Here is a 10863-nt window from a genome sequence, read left to right on the forward strand (position 1 = left end):
GTTTCTACTCTGGTTTTGACCTTAACGTTTAGTATCGTACTGTTTGGCGTGCGCTATAGACAATGGAGCCTAGTGTTTGTGAAGACTGGGAAAACCACCCCTCCTTCTCGATGTAGAAACTGGACACAACCTCCTCATCCAGAGCCTTGTTAAATCCTTTGTGTACAGGGATGACTGGACTTGAGGAAAATACTTCTGAAGAAAAATAATAGGCAACATTTGATAATTTGCTGTAAGGAAAGGTTACGATGGCTCTCCTCCATCTCGGCAAGATGCCAAAAGGAAAGAAGGCCGAGGGAAAGAAGATGGCCCCAGTCCCCACTGTCATGAAGAAACAGGAGGCCAAAAGGTGGTCAATTCTTTGTTTGAGAAAAGGCCCAAGAACTTTGGCATTGGGCAGGATAGCCAGCCCGAAAGAGATCTCATGCGCTTGGTTAACCGGCCCTGCTACATTAGGCTGCTGTGGCAAAGGGCCATCCTCTATAAACGGCTCAAAGTACCTCCTGCCACTAACCAGTTCAACCAGGCCCTGGACCGGCAAACAGCTACCCAGCTGCTTAAGCTGGCCCACAGGTGCAGGCCAGAGAAGAAGCAGAAAGCTGCCGAGAAAGGAGAACTCTCAACTAAGAGACCACCTGTCCTTCGAGCAGGGGGTCACTACAGTCACCACCTTGGTGGAGAACAAGCAGGATCAGCTGGTGGCGATTGCCCATGATGTAGACCCCATTGAGCTGGTGGTTTTCCTACCTGCCCTGTGTCGAAAGATGGTGGTCCCCTACTGCATCCTCAAGGGAGAGGCCAGGCGGGGGCGGCTGGTCCACAGGAAGACCTGCTTTCACACAGGTTAACTCACAAGACAAGGGTGTTCTGGCTAAGCTGGTGGAGGCTGTTAGGACGAATTACAATGATAGACAGGATGAGATCCGCCGCCACTGGGGAGACCACGTCCTGGGTCCTAAACCTGTGGCTCGCTTTGCCAAGCTGGAAAAGGCAAAGGCCAAAGAACTCGCCACTTAACTGGGTTTAACATACACTGACTGCTAAGTTTTCTGTACATAAACATAATTACAAAATTGAAAAGGAAGTTTATGATGAAATGAGAATTCATAGATGGAAAGGAATGCATATATCTGAAGGTAAGTAAATCCTGGCACCAGGATAACAGCCTCTGTGGCTCCTCAAGTTCTGATTAAAAGGTTGTGACATTGATAGAGAGCTAAGGACTTTAGGGTCGTGGCAATAAACATTGAGCTACCCGACTGTCACATTTCTCAGCAGTTCCTAGACAGCCTTCTCACTCCAACCATAAGCAAGGTCCTACTTTCTTGACTGGACTTGGTCCTCAAAAGCCATCCAGGTTTGTATTTATATAGGTTGACTCTTACGGACCTCCTCAGTAGATGGCACATTTCGTCCATTTCGTGCAGCTTTAATCATTTAATTTCAGGTATAAAATCTGTCTTTAAATATTTTGGACATCTCAATATAAATATCTCTGCCTCAAAATGGAGTGAATTATCTATCCCTGAAAGAACGTATGTATCAAGCTTTCCTGAAGCCTCTATTAATATACCTGTTAATATACACATGTATATGTCTGGGGAGATGACTAATAACGTGTTTACACATTTGAGGGGTAGAGCTTGGCTCTCCAGAACCAAGGTAAAGTTGGAAGTGATAGTGTATATACGTAATTCAAGCACATAGTGGCAAACAGTAGGAGACATTGCTTTAAACAAGATGGACGGTAGAGATCACAGAATGTACATGCCTCTCCATCTGTCCATAAATATACCCTCATACATATAGTATATTCTAGTTTAAAATGTCTCACTTCAAGTCTCCCTACTTTGCTGTCAGAATATGTATCACCACATATGAGCAGAATCCAGTATTCCCTAGAAATTACTATGGCTGCCACAGCAGTTCATTTGTACATATTATCTTAAATATATTTTTATGGCGTATTCATAACATTCTATTTAATAAATGATACAATTACAGCTGAGAGAGATGGAATGAATTGTTCTTGGGTTCTGCTAAGTCATTATGAGAACATCAATTTTAATGTATTTCTCTTTGACCCCGCATTCATGTACATAGGTTGTAGTTTGCATTGGGTTGCCTTCTAGTATAAGTCTTGTAGACTTGGGTACCACCACTAAATATATTGGTTGTCTGAATTACGATTCAAAAATTGGGATTTATTGCTCAACCATTTTCTTATAGCTTCTACATTTTCATTCTGAACTTATAGAGACTTGGGAAATCAGGCATATTTAATTATTTTAATCATTTAATGCTTTGAAGTTTGAGGCTTAGTGAGTGCTTAATAAATAGCCCCTGTAAGGAGTAAAGACAATTTCTACTATATCTCTAGACTTAGGCATAAATAGAAAATTTAGGTTCACTCATCTCTTTTCCTTAGTGCAAACAGTATAAAATCTTATTTAATCAAAAGTTATTGCTACATGGATCTAGAGAAAACTTTTGCTATTTAAAATGACTCGTTGCAAACAGATTAGGAAAAAAAATACGATATAGTTTGCTTAAAAAAATCCTGCAGTGGAATGAATTTTTTCCTTATAAAGTTGGTGCCTAGATGTAAACACCTGTGTGTCAGTTTGAGAGATTTCAAACCAGGCAACACAGAATGCACAGGTTGGAAAGATTCAGGTTTGAAACAGTCATTCCACCTGAGACAGTGTTGTACAGCCTTGAAGCTCTGTTGATCAAATGTGTTGACAGCAAGGAGAAGTAAAGAGTGGGTTCTTCTGTTGTACAACAAACTGGTTCCTAACACCTGGAGAGGATTCTTAGAAAAAGTATTTTTGTTACTAGTTTAGTTGATTCCCCACAGGCAGCCTCTCTGCTTTTCCCTATTACTTTATGTGGATTGTCTACAAGGAAATTTGTAGAATTTGTAGAAGCAAATGGCCCTAGATGAAAACAGGTAATGGCTGGGATTGAGCAAAGGTCTTACAGTGCTCTCTTTACGCTGCATTTCCTGGAGCCATGGATGATGTCTTATTCCCAAAGCCCCAACTAGTGAATCTCAGCAGTTGCTCTAAAGTCTCCTTGTTCAACACAACAATGACAGTAATGGTGCAACAGACTCACATGGGCTTTCTTATTCCTCATCTAAAATTTTGCTTCTGTAGAAGTTAATTTTCTACAATTTGTTCCATTTCTGAAGTTTCCCTCTGCCTGTGATGAGTGATGCATTTCATCACTGGCGTACATCTCTTCTAAAGTTTTGTATTCATCTTGGTTTCCTAAGGCTGTTAGCTCCTTCCTAAGGATTTTTCTTAAAACACCATGAGTAAGTTCCAAAAACTTTTATTTTTGCTTACCTATTAAGCTAATAAGAGACTAACACTTAAAAATATTCTTTATTTTATATAGAACTGGTGAATAAGACCTATAATGGATCCTTACTGTTTTTATTGTTAGTATTTGTCTCGGTCCAGGAATCCTTTCTCTCTCTCTCTCCATCTCTCTGGCTTTCTTTCTCACTCTCTCTCACTCACTCACTCCATTTGGTCTTTTGAGACAGGGTTTCTCTAGCTGTGCTACAACTCACTCTATATACCAGGCTGGTCTTGAACTCAGATACCTACTTGCCTCTGCCTCCCATGTGCTGGGATTAAAGACATGCGTCACCATCACCCAGCATCCTTTCTCTTATAATACAGTATTCCAACATTTCTGTCTCTATTGCTTCAAACCCACCACATAAAGGATGTTTTGTTTTAAGCAGACAGGGTTTACAAACTAGAATTTTTAGTCCAATAAATCTCTCTAGAAGATTTTTCTAGAGGCCATTGGGTCCTCTAGAAAATTTCCATAATTTGTTCCTATCATATTTTGCTTTGTCTATGATGAGGGATGTCTTTCATCACTGGTACACAACCATGCAGTATTGTCTTCTCTAGTCTTCCATTTGCCTTGCATTCCTAAGGCTGTTAATTACATTCTAAGGGTCATCTTCAAAATAAAGGGTTTATAGCTTTTGAAATGAAGAAATCAAACATTTATGTACTAAGTGTTATGCAATGGCTGACAAGTTAAGTGTTTCAGATCCTTCCCTTAGCAGGTATAGTCCTACATATCAACTATTAATAATTCCACTTAGTAGATAAGGACCAGAAACTTCAGATATGCTAAGGACCTGTGGATTAGAACCTGACTATTATACCTTTGTATGCCCCCAAATGCTCTACTATTTTTGCAGGCAGTTTTATATATTAAAAATAATATTTTCCAAAATTATCATACATATTTTACAGACATAAATACTTATGTCTTTTATTCCATATATTGTTGATATAATGAATGATATTGTGACTTTACTTGGCATGTTCACTATCTATAATTGTTATTAGATTGCCATTCAAATACTTCCTTTAAACATCATATTATTTAAACTATTATTTTTCTACCTGGCATCTCTTCATGTATTTGTCTTTCATAATCATTAAAGAAGATCCTGGACTAATGGTTTGAAAGCATTTCTGGTTCCATTGTTCAGTATTATTCAAAATGACTCAAATTGCTTTCTTAGTGGTTAAAGTACATATGTGTGTGTGTGTGTGTGTGTGTGTGTGTGTGTGTGTATAATTTTATGTGTATGTGTGTATGACTGAGTGCAAATCTGTGGACCGTGAGCCCATGGATCTCAGAGGAGGGTGTTAGACCTCTGGAGTTACATTAATGTGGCTGTGATCAGCCATGTGGTTGTCATCTGGGAACTGACCTGAGGTCTTCTGCAAAAAACAAACAAACAAACAAAACAAAACAAACAAACAAACAAAACAAAACAACAACAAAAAAGCAACACCTGCTCTTCACCACTGAACCACCTTCTTTCTGGCTCCTAAAGTTATGTGTCTTAAAATACATGTAAGAGAATAGCTATTATAAATAATGATATTTAGGTCTATGTAGGTGGTCCAAATTCTGCTTAGTCCATACTGTTCTCAGGTAATGTGTATCTTTAACTTAACACGTGCCTGGGAAGGAATAACAATGTATATAACAATGCCTTGAGAGGCTGGTCCTCAAGAAGTTGGAATGACAGCAACCTGTACTACCAAGTTCATTATCATTCATCAGATAGGCTCAAGTCCTTTAGGCAGTTTAGGAACATTATTTATCTTATGTACTTAGCATGTGGAAACACCCAGTGGTGTCTGGTAATAAATTTACACATGTGCTTGCTTCTATGCTTGTTATCACCTTTACTTCATTATCTTACTTTAAACTATGTAATGATCAAAGGAAGTCGTTTTATTAGCCTCACCCAATAGCAAAGAGGACCAGTTCATAGAAGGTAAGTTACTTGCCTGGTCAATGAATGATGAAGTATGGATTTAGATTCATGCATATTTAATTTCTTGGGCCAGTTTTTCTATTTCAATACACTGCATCTCATGAGTAAGGTTGGTCACAAGTGAATTGTCACTCTTTCTCTGACCTTCACCAGGTGTAAGTTTCTTCTTACTTTCCCTCAAGAGTGTATCTTAGAGAGAATGATCCAGAAGCCGTGACTGATGCTTTCAGTGCACATAATGCTGTTTCGAGTCTCTACAGCCTGAAGAAATGGTGATTGAGTTCCTAGAGAGTTGTCTGAATGTCTAAAATGTTTTGATAGCTTTGCTTATCCCAGGAAAGATCTCGGCTAGCGCCTCTCTTCCCCAGGGCATTCTGATTTTCCACATAGGGATGGACTCTTTCTCTGTGTGCTCATCTTGTTCTGTCCTTTGTCTGTTGTCATCACTTCTCTTGAACCTGACACAAGCTGTGTGCCACCTATTAACCTGTCATATTCATTGATCTCCCTGAGAAATCAAACTGTCCCTGCAATTCCCCTGTCTAATCTTTGCTTGCCAGAGCACACTGACAATATTATCCCCCAGCAAATGGAAAGTATAGTTCATTCTCCTTAGCCCTTATAGACTCTATGCTGACAGTCAATAGATGATTTTCTGTATATTTTAAACATTATGGCCTCATTGAGAAGGGAAAAATGTTTTCAGGTAAGTCTGATTTGATCTCCAAAGGCTGTACAGAAGCACAAAGGAAGTAAACACATGGATTAAGAAAGCTTATAAACTTGTAAAATCTTTCCATTGGCATTTTCATTTTCAACAGGAAAAAAACATAGTGTACTTTGCATCTCATAGTATTTGAACTCAAACTGATTACTAATTTTGTCTCCTCTTATTTATTAGAGAATGATGATAGAGGATGAGAAAAATTTCAGGGTAGCTTAATATTTTTTTTTTTACTATGAAATGCTGGTTATTTTTCTTTAAATTTAAGAATATTAGAAGAGTCTACATTCTATCAAGGAGCCTATTATAAGCCCTCCTGACGTTACATAAATATATGGTTTCTTTACCAAAACCAGTCCCAAACTTTACAGAAATTGTACTCTGTTCGGTTTCCTACCTGTTTATCTCCAAAGACTCCCATTATTTGTGCTAATGCTGTGCAAGGAGTTTGTTTTTAGTCAAAGTCTTTGCATAGGACTTTCTGCAATTCTCAAGTATATAGATTTGCCCCTCGTGTATTTGTTGAGAATGCATTAGAAGTGTCAATGTGCCAAAGGGGGAAATTGGCTGGTCGAGTCAGGAGCTGCCGTATCCTGGGACTGAAGAATATGGGCCAATGTGCAGCAGCCACTTTGCAGACGATCTGTGCCTTCAGTCATCTTGGTATCTCAATGTTTATGCAGAGTAGGAAGCCAGGAGCCTCTCATTGTAGTGAAGAAACTGAAACTGCCCCCAAATTGCTGAGAGATCATGAGAAATCCCTTGACCAAGCTTTAGGAAGCTATTTATTTCCTGTGGTGAGCACCTTGAGCCGCCAGTGACCTGCCCTTACTTGGCTGTTTTTTTTTTTGTTTGTTTGTTTGTTTGTTTTTTGTTAAAAAATATTATTTAGGACTGGAACAATGACTTAGTGGGTAAATGTACTTTGTGTGACCCTTGGGAGCTGAGTTCGACCCCCAGAACACACAAACACTTAATAGGGATGAACTCACTCCATGACATTACTTTATGACATCTACTTGTGCTGCATGAGATACATATCTCCTCACATCACACAAACTAATAATAAACAAACGATTTTTGTCATCTTTTTAAATTATGTTTTTAACACTGTCACACATATTAAAAAACGTAACTGAATGTTGTCATTCACCCTCTCGTCTCCCTACTACCTCTGTCTATCTTCTTTCTCCCATTTGCGTATATTTACTATATATATATACATATGAATATCCTGAAAACTGAAAACTGAAAACACTTGTTCTGCTTTTCCCAGAATCTGTACTAGCCAGTAGTTCAGCAGTAAGTAGCAGGGCCCTGTAAGTTTCTCCTGACGGTTAGCTGAGCCTGTCTTTTGTGGGATCAGAGAAGGTAACTGCAGTTTTAAATAGGCGACTGCGACGGTTGTAGCTAGCAGGAAGAGCTGCATTTCCTCCTACTTCCCCTTATTTTCTGGGTCTTACATATACTCTGTCACCTCTTTCGCAGTGTTCCTTGAACTTCAGAGGGGTGGTGCTAATGAATTTCTTGTTTAGGGCAGAACACACATGTGCCACTCATTCTCAGTATGTTTGGCAGTGGTGAAATCTCTGAGTTCACCACCATTCACTGTAAAGAATTCCCTTTAATCAAGGCTAAGAGTAGATTTTGTCTATATCTTTTGATTCTGATAGACAAGCAAGTGGACTGAGAAAGGATGCTTTACATTTTAAATTTTTTTATTTTAGTAGTATAATATATATTTAATAACATTTAATAGCACAATATTTCTGCACAGAACATTCAAAATTATGTGTTTCTTTTGCTAAATCTATTGCATTACATGTATCATGCTATAAATTCAGGTCTTTGTATGTCTGTATGTGCGTTTGTCTGAGTCTAATCTATTAATTTAAGACCCTCTTCAAGGCTATGTCTTTCAAATAGTATAGAATCTATTAATTCTTGACTAATATTTTCAGACTTAATATGTATCAGTTGATTTAAAATAGGTAAAGGTCACAAGCAATGGCATATTTAGTATGGTCTCTGTGATGACAGATTAGGAGCTGATGGTATTCTGCAGCTATTGGTGAGACATAAATGTCTTGGAAGACTAGGTTGACATGATGTAATTTGGCGCGTCTGAGCTGGAAGAAGTTAGAGGGAGGCCGTACAGAGTGCACCTCCATGTCAGCAGTAGACAATAGAAGCTGAGTGTGTTGATTGCAGTCTGACTTTTCAGGAACCCCTGTTCTTTTCTCATTTGGGACATGGGAGTGTTATTTCATCTTACTTTATTATGGAGGTGGGAAATTTCTGAAATTAAAAATTCTTCTTCTTAAAACTTTGGAAGGATCTGGCTGACAGGCTGGCTGAGGTTTTATAATCAATTATTTCTAATCATGAAATGTTCTAATTATAAGAAGTAATGTAGTCAGATATTCTAAATTAGGTTTCCGTTCACTTTGCCAAGAACCTTTCCAAACCCTTTTGCTCTGGCATCTTACTTCTTTTTCATTTTTAACAATGTAGAAAACTAAGGAGAGTTTAACTTCAGGAATGGTGCTACTTAGAACACACTTAACATTATGCATGCAAAGGTCCAAGATGAATCACAATGCCATACTGTGCCTTCCAATTTAAAAATCTTAAGATTTTTTTTTCTAGAAGTCTTTCTTAAATACCACAGTTAGATTCCTATGTGGCTAAAAAAGAAATGACAGGGATATCCCAGTAATTCTTCCTGACATAAGAAATGGGTTTCTGTCTTTTAACAAAGCCAGGCTATCAAGACAGTGGCAAATAAGATCTAGGCCAGCAGATTTTAAACAAGCTCATGAAGACTCCAGCTGATACTCAAAGGTTGCCCAAGGTGAGCCATAGAGAGAGAAGAGGTGAGCCTCATTATTCCAGCCCACTCATTCTCCACCCCAACAGATTCATTCTTTCTCAAAGTGTTCACTTGATTATAAAACTCTTTCATTATCTACAGTACTTTACATGAAAAGGAACTTGAGTGCTGTAAACATTGCAATAAGCGCTGATATGTTACAAATGAAAACCCGGCGAGTATAGAATTGCTGGAAAGGTCGTGTAAAGGGAGACACTGTAGATCTAAATGCAAACAAATTCATGCTATTTTACTTTGCCTTTTCAATTAGCTGTGAGACCTTGAGGAGCGTGCCTAACCTCTCTGAACCTTAGCTCTCTCATCAGAAATACTGTGAAATTCAAATGTAACAGAGCTTTGGAAAATGGTCAGCAAATTGTAACATTCAATTCTAATATAAATTTTTGTTGTTCACAAAATTCATCAGTCAATTAATGAAATTCTAAAGGAACAACACAAATATATCATTACTAATAAGCTCTTTGAATGGCTAATATGCATGTTAATTTTATATGTCAGTTTGATTTGTCCCAATGGTCCCCAGTAGTTACTCACACATTCTTCTGAGATGTCTGTAAGAGCATCCTGACATGAGGTGAACATTAAAATAATAATAAAAGAAGACCTTCTGGTTTTCCATAATGTGTGTGAGAATGCTCTATTTATGAATCGGGGTCAGCAAGAGAGATTTCTGCCTGTCAGTGGCCTCCTGTCCAGGCCAGGAGCTCTTCTTTTTCTTTGCTGTAGCTTCCGTACTTGTGACTGTAGCTGGAATATCACTGCTGCAGAGTTTGCATTCATTAGCTTTCCTGATCATATGAACAATTATTGTAATATGTTTACTTGTAGACTTATAGCTCACATATATCTATACTAGGCATGTATTCTATCATCTATCTATCTATCTATCTATCTATGTACCTACCTACCTATCTATGTACCTACCTACCTATCTATTTACCTATTTATCTTCAGGTTGGTTTCCAATAGGAAGTTTAAGCTTGCATGTGCTTGCTGCTCTGTGGCAGGCCTTTTTCCTCCTGCATTTATCTATCTATCTATCTACCTGTCTATCTATCTATCTATCTATCTATCTATCTATCTATCTATCTATCCATCTATCATCTATCTATGCATGCCTGTTTTTCTGCTTTTCTGGAAAGTGCATTGGATACATCTTTATTGTATTGTTGAAATATTTTCACAATTCTTCCTTAGTAAATGGGAAGTCTCCTCTCCCTTGGATGAAGGCTCGGTGTAGGGACTCGCTTCAAGGAAACTGAATAGAGTTCAAATGGCAGTTGTGACAAGGTCATAAAAAGTCATGGTGGCTTTCTTCCTGCTTCTGCTCTTAATTCATTTTCTCTATGGAAAGCCTATTCTACATACCAGGAGTACTCATGCAGACACATTGGAAGGCGATACCCAGCCCTTCTAAACCTATATATCTCAAGGCTCTAGAAGATACCTTAACTTTAGAAAGATTTTGATTCAGAATTATCCAGGTAAGCTGACCCTACACAAAGAAATTTTTATGAAACAATGGACATTTATTATTTTAGCTGCTGTGTGCTCAGGTTAAATTTTTGCAGCAATAAACATTGTTTTTTTATTTTTATTATACTACTATTGTATTTTTGGTGTCAAGATCATTAACAGTTCCTACACACAGAAGTAAGAGCCAATAAGGCATATTTTCAGTGTATTTTCCATTTGACGGAGATATGCTAGGGTGGCCAGCATTCAGAAATCTTAGTTCAAAATTTGAAATGTCCTTGTTGGCCTGGGTAGAAAGTCAAGCCAAGCCAAAGGGGTCAATGAGGGCAAGGATGAAGTAGTGGGTTTTGGAGGATGAGCAACCCTTCATCAGCACAATTAGAAATAATTGGCTATACAAAACAAAGGTCAGAGTCCCAGCATACTTACAATAGGTGT

General features: G+C 38.2%; 1 pseudogene; it reads left to right on the top strand.

Moving 5' to 3' along the window:
* The first annotated feature begins 272 nt into the window (after nt 1–272).
* LOC110563658 (large ribosomal subunit protein eL8-like) lies at nt 273–1044 on the top strand (annotated as a pseudogene).
* Nucleotides 1045–10863: the final 9819 nt, after the last annotated feature.

The sequence above is a fragment of the Meriones unguiculatus genome, chromosome 9, assembly GCF_030254825.1.
Source record: "Meriones unguiculatus strain TT.TT164.6M chromosome 9, Bangor_MerUng_6.1, whole genome shotgun sequence".
NCBI classification, from domain to species: Eukaryota; Metazoa; Chordata; class Mammalia; order Rodentia; family Muridae; genus Meriones; species Meriones unguiculatus.